Genomic DNA, 11,553 nt, shown 5'->3' with positions numbered 1-11,553 from the left:
CTTATAATTTTTAAAAGTTTTAAATCACACAGGTGGCAATTTCATATGTATGTTAATTAGAGTTTTTAACATTTAATTTACTAGCATTCATATGCTAATTATAATTGACTAGAGGATTTTTAAAAGTTTTAAATCACGCAAGTGGCAATTTCATATGTTAATTAGAGTTTTTAACATTTAATTTACTATCATTCATATGCTAATTATAATTGACTGGAGAATTTTTAAAAGTATTAAATTTAATATATTTTTAAAACTATCATTCATATATTAGAGTTTTTCACAATTTAATTTACTATATTTCATATGCTACTTATATATGACTATTCGAATTTTTAAAAGGTTTAAATCATGCATGTGGCATTTACATATGTTAATTAGAGTTTTTAGCATTTAATTTAATATAATTCCTACACTAAGTATATATGATGATTACAATTTTTATTAATTTTAAATCATGCAGTATGTACATACATATCTTAATTAGAGTTTTTACCAATATAATAATATCATTCATATATATGCTAAGTATATATATATATTGGAATTTTTATTAATTATAAGTCATATATTTGCTTATTACGATTTATCCACTTAATTTATTACAGACAAAAATAATTTTTCGAAGTAATTGTCATTAATCTTTGTACTTTAAATAATGTTAATGCATTAACTTCTATTTTATAAACACATACGTAAGCGAAAATCATATGCAGTGCTATAATCTTTAGTCCCGGTTCTTAACCCTAACCGGGTTTAAAAAGAATTTCGAAATAGCGGGAAAAGATATTTACTTCCGGTTGGTAATACCAACCGGGACTAAAGATCATCTTTAGTCCCGGTTGTTCTCAACAACCGGGAGTAAATATCTTTTCTTTACTTCCGGTTGGTAATACCAACCGGGACTAAAGATATCTTTAGTCCCGGTTGTTCTCAACAACCGGGAGTAAAGATCCGGGGGTATATATATATTCCCGGTGCGCCCTCGTCTTCTTCACCAACACTTAGACGTTTTCGGCCGATCGATCTCTCTCGGCCTCTCTCCTTCGCCGCCACTGCCTAGGGCAAATCCCCGCGCCGACGCCGCCGTATCTCGCCGTCGTCTCGAGCTCGTCGTCCTCGCCGCCGCCTCCGCCTCCTCCGCTGCCGCCGCATCTCTGGGGTGAGAGCCGCCGCCGCCAGATCTCCCTTCATCTCGATCTCTCCGATCTCGATCTCTCTCCGTCGCGCCGCCCGCCACGAGACGCCACGCCACAACGACGACGCGCCACGCCGACGCCGCGCCAAGCCGCCGCCGGCACGCCACGCCGCCGCCTTCGCCGGCGCGCGCGCATGCCGCCGCCGGCACGCCACGCCGCCGCCTTCGCCGCCGCGCGCGCAATGCCGCCGCCGCCACGCCACGCCGCCGCCGCCACGCCACGCCACGCCGCCGCCGCCACGGCCCCGCAACGCCACGCCGCCGCCGCCGTCGCCGCCGCCGCCACGCCGCCGCGCCAACCGCCGCCCCGATGCCGCCACACCACCGTTAACGAACGAGAATGAGAACGATCGAACGAACGAGAGCGAGAACGAACACGTCAACGTACGTTGCCGCGAGAACGTGAACGAGAACGAGAACGATCGAACGAACGAGAGCGAGAACGAGAACGATCGATCGAAGACAAGCGAGAACGAGGGAACGAACGTGAATGAGAACAAGCGAACGAACGTGAATGAGAACGAGCGAACGAACGTGAACGAGCTAGGGAACATGAACGAGCGAACGAACGAGGACGAACGTTAACGTGAAATGCAATATATATATATATATATATATATATATATATATATATATATGTTACTTCGCATTTATCCTAATACATCTTTTTGTATCTTGCAGAAAAGACGTGTTGTCGGAGTCGTCCGTCAAGCCTGAGTGGAAGAGCTAGCCCTAGAAGGAATTGGAGCAGGCAAGTGACGTAATAATATAAATGATTGTTATATTTGTAATGCAATTAATTAAGATTATTAGACCTGTAATTGGACTTATCATATAAGATTGTGTAGTGTTCTAATATTATTTGAGTTTTAATATAAGATTACTTTATTTGTAATTAGACTTATTAGTATGTATAATTATTGACTACGGAATTGGGGCGACAAGTAGCAATTGACTATTGTAGTCTTAATTAGACTTAGCATATACGCACGAAACACTTAGCATAGATGACTATTTTAGTCTTAGCATGTAATATTATTGGAGTTTTAATACAAGATTACTTTATTTGTAATTAGACTTAGTATGTAATTATTGACTATGGAATTGGTGCGACAAGTAGCAATTGACTATTGTAGTCTTAATTATACTTAGCATATACGCACGAAACACTTAGCATATACATGACTATTTTAGTCTTAGCATGTAATATTATTTGAGTTTTAATATAAGATTACTTTATTTGTAATTAGACTTAGTATGTAATTATTGACTACGGAATTGGTGCGACAAGTAACAATTGACTATTGTAGTCTTAATTAGACTTAGCATATACGCACGAAACACTTAGCATATACATGACTATTGTAGTCTTAGCATGTAATATTATTTGAGTTTTAATATAAGATTATTTTATTTGTAATTAGACTTAGTATATAATTATTTACTAGCTAGGTTTGTACAATATACGTCACCTAGACTTAGCTTATATCACGATTTGTAATTAGACTTAGCACGTAAGGTTGTGTAGGGTTCTAATGTACGACATTTACACTTAGCATACATGACTTAGATTGTTAAAACATAAATGTCTCGTGACTTAGCAGATGTTTTGTCACGTCCTGATAAATCCATCCCGAATTAAAAATCATTTTCTAAAAGGAATAATAGAATTAATTAAAATTCGAAAAGAAATTGGCAAACACTAAAATACGTACAAGAAAAATTCGAATGTGGCCCTCAAATTTTAGTGGAATTTTCAGAGCACAAATAATAATTAAGAAGAAATAAACAAAGTTAAAGTGGTTTTATAAAAATAAAAGCCCTAAAAAGTCTTCTTTTCCCCCCCTTCCCTTCTTGGGCCGGCTCGGCCCAACTCCCTCCCTCTCTCTCCTCTCCCCCGCGGCCCATCGACTCTTCCCCGCGTGCGCGCCGCTGACGGGCGGGCCCGCCCGCCACCCTCGCTGACGGGTGGGGCCCACCCGTCATCGCCTACCTCGCGCCGCGCCCGCCGCTCGCCCGTGCCCTAGTGCCGCCGCCGCCGCCGAATCCGCCGCATCCCGCCGTCCCCGCGCGCCATAAAGAGGGGGAAATCACTCCCCGTGATTCCCTCTCCCTTTTCCCCCGTTTTTCCCTCTCTCTCTCTCCCTCGGATTCGTTTGGAATCTCTCCCGAGATCCTCGCCGGCGTCATTGATGGAGCCGAGATCGCCGCGCCGGTTTCCCTCTCATCCGGCCGCCCTCTCTCCCTCCCGACGCTATATAATCGTTCCCCGTGCCTCCCTCCTCCGTTTCCGCCGCTCGCCGCTCTCTCTCTCCGTCGGAATCGTGCCCGCGCCGTCGTCCTCTCTCTCCGCCGTTGCCGACGAGCTCCGGTTCGCCGCCGCCGTCGCTCCGGACTTCCTCCCCTCTCGGCGTCGCCTCCTTCGGCTTCGCCGCGTCCTCGTCGACCCCGTCCGCTCCTCCGTTTCGCCCGCCGACCGCCGGAACATCGCCGTCCTCGTCGATCCGAACCGCGCCGCCGCCTTCCTCCGCTCCGGTCGTCGTTTCCGCCGTCCTCGTCGTCCCGGGGTGAGCCGAGGACCGCCGCTTCGCTTCCCTCTTCCCTCCCCTCTCTCGGCCGCCGCTCCGCCGCGCCGTTGGTCGCCGGCGGCGACCATCGGGGCGCGGGTGCGCCGCCTTCCGTCGGCCGTGTCGGCGAGGCCGCCTTCGGGCGCGCCCCGCGGCTGCCAGGTGGGCCCGGCCGTCAGCCGCCCGCGCCCGCGGGTGCGGCTGACGCGTGGGACCCACGGCGCCGGCCGGCGTCAGCCGCGTGCACCCGGTCCACCGTGGACCGAGAGGCTGCCGCGTGGGCCCCACTCCCGTGGACCCGGTCCGCGCGCCCTCTCTCTCGGCTGACGCAATAAATCCAATTTTAAATTAAAATTTAAATGAAGAAATTCGCAAATATTCATTTAAAGAGCATATAAACTTCAAATGGCCATAACTTGGCCATTTGAACTCGGAATTGGACCGTTCAAGTCTCTAATTTTTCCTTAAGAAGTCAAGAACCCATTTTTGTGCTTTGTTTCTGCTGTTATGTGGAGTTTATTAGAGTAAAAGCCTTTTCTTTTCCGTTGGTCGTGTAGACGCTGCAGCTTCGGAAGATCCGCTCTTCGTGGAAGTTGAAGCCGGCGTTTGGGAAAGCAAGCAAGGCAAGTCACATCATCCTTGAACATATTGAATCCCAGTCTATAAAAGTATTTTGATTTAAATTATTGCATTATCGCTTTATTTAAATTCCCGCGTTATCACTGTTTTATTTAGCCATGCCTATTTACCTTTGTTATGACCTTATTATTATTGCTATTGTTATTATTACCTTGTTCACCCTAGAATAAACAAAACCCTAACTAGTGGACATTATATTCATGGTTCCACTAGTATGAATTTAGGTAGATGCTTCGCTGTTTAATAGGACAACATTAGGTGGTTTTTATAACTTTAGACTTTGGGAATTCTCATATCTTTTGGACACTATGGAATTGTTGGTTTATGTTGGAATTGGACACACACCTCCCCCTCTATTCAAAACCCCCAAAATGGTTTTAGGCTGGGCTCGAGGTGCGTGGTTGGGTTTTGTTAGTCGTACCTCGGGTACTATAAGGATTAAGCTCGGGCCTCTGTTGCAAAACACTACCGTACTTCCACATGTCTAGTGGGTAAGGCTTAGTTTGTGGCTCAGTCTAGTCATAAACAAAAGTACATGGATTGGAGATGGATGAAGTCGGGGGTCGATGGACATTCTCCAGGGCAAATGAAGGCTACACGAGCTGCGGCCCGGTAGTCGAGATGTCATGGCACAGGGTTGGTGCCCTGCTGCTAGGGGCTCAGTCCTGCCTGCCTGTCCCGGAGGTTCCGGCCGTAGGTGGGATTGGGTCGGTACTCTTGTGTATGGCTAGGATGGGTTGGAAACTATGTCACGTCTTCCGTCTGTATACCGTGGTGGTATGTGGCACGTGGTTACACGTGAGGAAGATGTGTCTTGTGGGTAAAGATGTACACCTCTGATCAGAGTATAATCTATTCGAATAGCCGCGCCCTCGGTTATGGGCAAGCCGAGCAATGTACCCAAGTCAGTGTTTTAATTCTTAAAATTTGCTCAACAACTAAAATGTGGAATGGTTGGCCTGGGTTGGCTTGGGACGAGCTGGGACCCAGGGTCGGGTTGCCAGTTCGGTCTGAATCATCGTAGGCCTTGGGTTAAGGCAGGTTCGTGAGGGTTCACGGCCTTGTTTAATAATACTGTGTAGCTTTAGGATCGTCTTTTTTTTAAATGGCTTTGGACAACCAAGTGACTTTTAAATGCTGTTTACTGCAAAACTTAACCCCTATATTATTATCCCCTTGTACCCCCTTGCATTAATTATGCATCTCCGGTGTGGCTTGCTGAGTACTGTGGTTGTACTCATTCTTGCTCAATCTTTCCCCTCTTCAGTAAGAGAAGCTTTGGAGAAGATGTCTTAGGTGGAGTCCTGGCTTATACCCCAGTTGAGCGCCTGTGAAGATGGAGCCGTAGGTCCGCTAGTCCGCTGCTGTTTATTTTTGATTGTCAGGCCTTAAGTGCCTTTGTAATAATGTAAATATCATCGATGTAATAAAGATGTGTCTTTTATATCATGTTTGTATGGTGTACCCCGGCTTTTCCTGGGACGGGGATTAATACACTAGCGTTCGGGAAAAGGCAATTTTCCCGGTCGCGACAAGCTGGTATCAGAGCCATCTCGACTGTAGGATAAGCCAAGTGGATAAAACCTAAGGACATATTTTATAAATAAAATTATTTGCGAAAGTTCCTTTTTCTCCTTCCCCTAATGCTATTTGCAAAAGGTTTACTCCGTTCTTCCTTCTTCGGATTTTCAACTAGTACTAGATGATTAGTTTTGTGAAGAAGAAGGTGCCGTCAATTGTCTGTCGAAGCTCCAGAAGACTGTTGGATCCGTCAGCGCAGCAAAGGAAGCAGTGAAGCCAGATGTGAAGCAAGAGTGAAGATCTTGGAGAACCCGTCGCAGAACCTAAGCCACCCTCTAGTGTTTCGTTTGTCGTGTGTTTCCTTGCTTGTGTGTGTAGCGCGTGGTTTGCATCGGTGGGTGGTGATGTAACCATGCTAGGTTGTTTGCCTAATCAACCTGCAGAATAAGCAAAACAAACAACACATCAACAAAAAGAGTTAGTTCCTTTAAGGTCTTGTCCCTAGTTCTGGTCTATTCTTTCCTTGTATGCTCCCCCTCTCAACCTCTACCTTGTGACAGATGGATAACACTGGTAACAAAGGCTATGGGAATGATGGATCCGATGACTCAAGAACCCAAGCCAATGGGAATGAGAGAAGCATCAACGAAACCTCACCAGAGCTAATCCAAGTTGTGGTTAACCAAACCAACATGTTGGCAACAGCCTTTCAACTATTACAGAATTGGAACAACCCAGCAGGGGCAACCAACGTTCAAGTACCTACAGTCCAGCAACAGTGCAAGTTATCAGAATTTCTCAAAACTGGGCCTCCAACCTTTGCCATGGCCGTCGATCCTATGGAAGCCAGTGATTGGTTGCGCACAATCGAGAAGAAGCTAGGGTTGATTCAGTGCACCGACCAGGAGCGGGTTGGCTTCGCAACTCATCAGTTGGTTGGACCGGCTTCAGAGTGGTGGGATAGCTACGAAGCATCACGGCCAGAAGGACATACCATCACCTGGAACGAGTTTTCATCTGTATTCAAGAGATCACATGTTCCCGCAGGAATGATCACACTAAGAAAACGAGAGTTTCGCTACCTGAAGCAAGGAGATTTGACCGTCACAGAGTACCTGCACGAGTTCTATCGTTTGGCTCACTATGCACCAGAAGATGTGGAAACGGATGAAGACAAACAAGAGAAGTTTCTCCAGGGGTTAAAAGATGAGCTTGCAGTGCAACTACTTCTAGAGGATTATGAAAATTTTGAGAAACTTGTGGACAAAGCCATGCAACTCGAAAGTGAGCATAATCGGATGACGAACTGCAAGAGAAGGATTGTCAACATCCCAGTATTTCCATGTGGAAACCAAGGACAGCGCACTGAGCCACTTCAGATCACCGGATCTTCTGTTGCGCATCAAGAGTTTCCGCCCCAAGAAGATGGACACAATGCAGACAACAACATTAGCAATACTAATGATGATGATGTTACCACCAACAACCATGCTTCTTGCCCCAATAGTGACCACTCGAATCAAGCGTGCAATGTCAACATCATTCACCAAGATGTCGACGATAGTATCAATGATGGCACCCAAAATGACAACCCTAGTAATTGGGACTCTGGGAAAGACTCCGATGGTGATAGCAACTATGGTACCACTGATGCCAATGTTAGCAAGGAGTTCCAGCCACCAATTCCAACTCCAAGTCAGAATGACTGTCCCCAGACGGATAGCTCAGCAAAGAAGACGTTGATTTGCTACAATTGCAAAGAACCAGGGCATTACTCGAGGGACTGCCTGCAACCAAGGCAAAGTCGACCTCCACATTACCGCCAATTTACACGAAGCAGACATCCCAATCGTATTGTGGTCACTGGAGCAAACGCCGTACCCGTGAGGCCTCGTGTTAATCAGAACCCATAGCAGAAACAATGTACCGATGCTAAGCACCTTTCCTTTTAGGCAGTGCTTAGTATTCATGTAATGAGGGAGAAATGTGTAATACAGACAAGTTCCATGAGGATTCTTTTGGAAGATGCGGATATGTGATTATGTGTATAATTGCTTGTTGATAAAGGAGACCTAGGGTCTCATTTCAGAGGAACTATATTCTAACCTCGAGTTAATAACCAACCTGTGGATGGAAAAGAAAACCAATTAAACTGTGTTGGGTTAAAAAGCCAATGAGACAGTAGTTGGGGATAGGAGTTTGGGTACGCCTTTTACAGATCAAGATAAGGATTGTTGGATGAAACCCATAAGGGTACCCGCCATGCCTCTACATTGATAAGTTCGGATATACCTACAAACAGTTAAGAAGATCCAGGAGACATCAATATTTGAGAACATAGTAGTCGATGGTTGGTAATTAGTCTATCAGGTATCAGAAAAGGGTCAAAGGTGATATGGCAGAAGAACAATTTGGATGCTCCCCATCTCGAGGAAGCACTAAAGATGATCATCGGCAATTAAACCCTAGTGGCATAGATACAGATAGCAAGCAATGTATTTCCCTGAAGGTAGTCAGTGCAGCTTTTTGACAAACCACATCAAGGTTTCACTGAAAGGCAGCAAGCCAAAGGACCTCATCGTCCCCAGAAGCGTCCGCAATCCACATTAAAGAATACCACCTGTTAGAGATAAGCCGAAAGATGATTGATAAAAGAGATTGGCAAAGATGTTCTCTAGCATGAAAGAAGTAGGCCGAAAGGTGATTGATAAACAGAAACATGCTCTGCATCGCTCAAGGAAGACCCCTGATAGTAATTGCCCCGCAACAGTCACCTTGTCATTAAGTAAGCAAGATGACCTAGGCAAAAGTGTTTCTATGAAGGCAAGGAGTGAAATCTTCAACTCGGTATCAGATGCTACACGGAGTGAAAAGTGCAAGCACCGGTTACCAGGTAATGCCATGTCTTGGGAGATGATCCAATGGGAAAGAACGCATCAAGGTTAAAGGTGTAGAGGAATACGTTGAATGCTAACTGAGGACAACCTGAAGATAATAATGGGAAGTAAACTGAATGTAAAGAAAGTGAATCCGAGCTGCTTGTTCGTGGGAGCTATTCCCAGTTATGAACCAAGTGATATGTTCGAAGATAGTCTACAGAGGTCAGATTAAAATCACATCTAACAACGAAGCTTCAGATCTGGCAGGATCACGATCAGACAATAACAAGTCCAGCAGCAAAGTCATTCGGGAAGACGTCAAAGCATGTCAAGCGGGATAAATTGGTTCTCTTGGGAAGCATAACTTATAGTTAGAGTGGTTGACCCTGGCATCGAATAGCAGAAGTACCTAGCACCGGAGACCAGGAAAGCCAATATGAGACAGTTAATGGCAAGTTGTCAATCATGGTATCCTTAGTAAGCGGGATATCATAGTCTAAAGCGTATGGTGGTAAGCTGGAAGGAAACGCCAAGCATGATATTCTCATGATAACAAGCATGGTATCCTAGTAATGACAAGCTGATATCGACGCATAACGTGAAGTGGGTAACTTGTATGAGGTTGACGCCAAAGATATGAATTATGAGAAGTTCTGGAACTGAAGTCCCATCTTCAAGTGCCACAATCCAGTCGAAGTCAGCTAGAGGTGCAACCAGGGAAAAGTCAGGTGAAGAGAAGATTCCATCTGCAACAGGAGATTGAGCCAAGCAGTCCAGAGTGGAGAAGTTTTGCTAGGCAAGTTTGTTATAAAAGATGCGACGGAAGAAGTCGGACAAGAAGAGAAGACCGCCCAACCTATCTTCTTGCTAGCCTCCTCGAATCTCGGGGACGAGATTCTTGTAAGGGGGGTGGATTTGTCACGTCCTGATAAATCCATCCCGAATTAAAAATCATTTTCTAAAAGGAATAATAGAATTAATTAAAATTCGAAAAGAAATTGGCAAACACTAAAATACGTACAAGAAAAATTCGAATGTGGCCCGGAGAATTTTTGTTAAATTCTCCTTGGTCTAAAACGAGCCCTCAAATTTTAGTGGAATTTTCAGAGCACAAATAATAATTAAGAAGAAATAAACAAAGTTAAAGTGGTTTTATAAAAAGAAAAGCCCTAAAAAGTCTTCTTTTCCCCCCCTTCCCTTCTTGGGCCGGCTCGGCCCAACTCCCTCCCTCTCTCTCCTCTCCCCCGCGGCCCATCGACTCCTCCCCGCGCGCGCGCCGCTGACGGGCGGGCCCGCCCGCCACCCTCGCTGACGGGTGGGGCCCACCCGTCATCGCCTACCTCGCGCCGCGCCCGCCGCTCGCCCGTGCCCTAGCGCCGCCGCCGCCGCCGAATCCGCCGCATCCCGCCGTCCCCGCGCGCCATAAAGAGGGGGAAATCACTCCCCGTGATTCCCTCTCCCTTTTCCCCCGTTTTTCCCTCTCTCTCTCCCTCGGATTCGTTTGGAATCTCTCCCGAAATCCTCGCCGGCGTCATTGATGGAGCCGAGATCGCCGCGCCGGTTTCCCTCTCATCCGGCCGCCCTCTCTCCCTCCCGACGCTATATAATCGTTCCCCGTGCCTCCCTCCTCCGTTTCCGCCGCTCGCCGCTCTCTCTCTCCGTCGGAATCGTGCCCGCGCCGTCGTCCTCTCTCTCCGCCGTCGCCGACGAGCTCCGGTTCGCCGCCGCCGTCGCTCCGGACTTCCTCCCCTCTCGGCGTCGCCTCCTTCGGCTTCGCCGCGTCCTCGTCGACCCCGTCCGCTCCTCCGTTTCGCCCGCCGACCGCCGGAACATCGCCGTCCTCGTCGATCCGAACCGCGCCGCCGCCTTCCTCCGCTCCGGTCGTCGTTTCCGCCGTCCTCGTCGTCCCGGGGTGAGCCGAGGACCGCCGCTTCGCTTCCCTCTTCCCTCCCCTCTCTCGGCCGCCGCTCCGCCGCGCCGTTGGTCGCCGGCGGCGACCATCGGGGCGCGGGTGCGCCGCCTTCCGTCGGCCGTGCCGGCGAGGCCGCCTTCGGGCGCGCCCCGCGGCTGCCAGGTGGGCCCGGCCGTCAGCCGCCCGCGCCCGCGGGTGCGGCTGACGCGTGGGACCCACGGCGCCGGCCGGCGTCAGTCGCGTGCACCCGGTCCACCGTGGACAGAGAGGCTGCCGCGTGGGCCCCACTCCCGTGGACCCGGTCCGCGCGCCCTCTCTCTCGGCTGACGCAATAAATCCAATTTTAAATTAAAATTTAAATGAAGAAATTCGCAAATATTCATTTAAAGAGCATATAAACTTCAAATGGCCATAACTTGGCCATTTGAACTCGGAATTGGACCGTTCAAGTCTCTAATTTTTCCTTAAGAAGTCAAGAACCCATTTTTGTGCTTTGTTTCTGCTGTTATGTGGAGTTTATTAGAGTAAAAGCCTTTTCTTTTCCGTTGGTCGTGTAGACGCTGCAGCTTCGGAAGATCCGCTCTTCGTGGAAGTTGAAGCCGGCGTTTGGGAAAGCAAGCAAGGCAAGTCACATCATCCTTGAACATATTGAATCCCAGTCTATAAAAGTATTTTGATTTAAATTATTGCATTATCGCTTTATTTAAATTCCCGCGTTATCACTGTTTTATTTAGCCATGCCTATTTATGTCACGACCGGAAATAACCCAACGGGCATTCCTTACGTGCGTGCATTAATCCTTGTCCCAGGAGGCAAGGTACACCAAAAGTTGATAC

Source organism: Oryza sativa, chromosome 6, assembly GCF_034140825.1.
Source record: "Oryza sativa Japonica Group chromosome 6, ASM3414082v1".
In the NCBI taxonomy this organism is placed as follows: domain Eukaryota; kingdom Viridiplantae; phylum Streptophyta; class Magnoliopsida; order Poales; family Poaceae; genus Oryza; species Oryza sativa.
The sequence above is the reverse complement of the archived record's forward strand: the minus strand, read 5'-3'. Positions refer to the sequence as shown.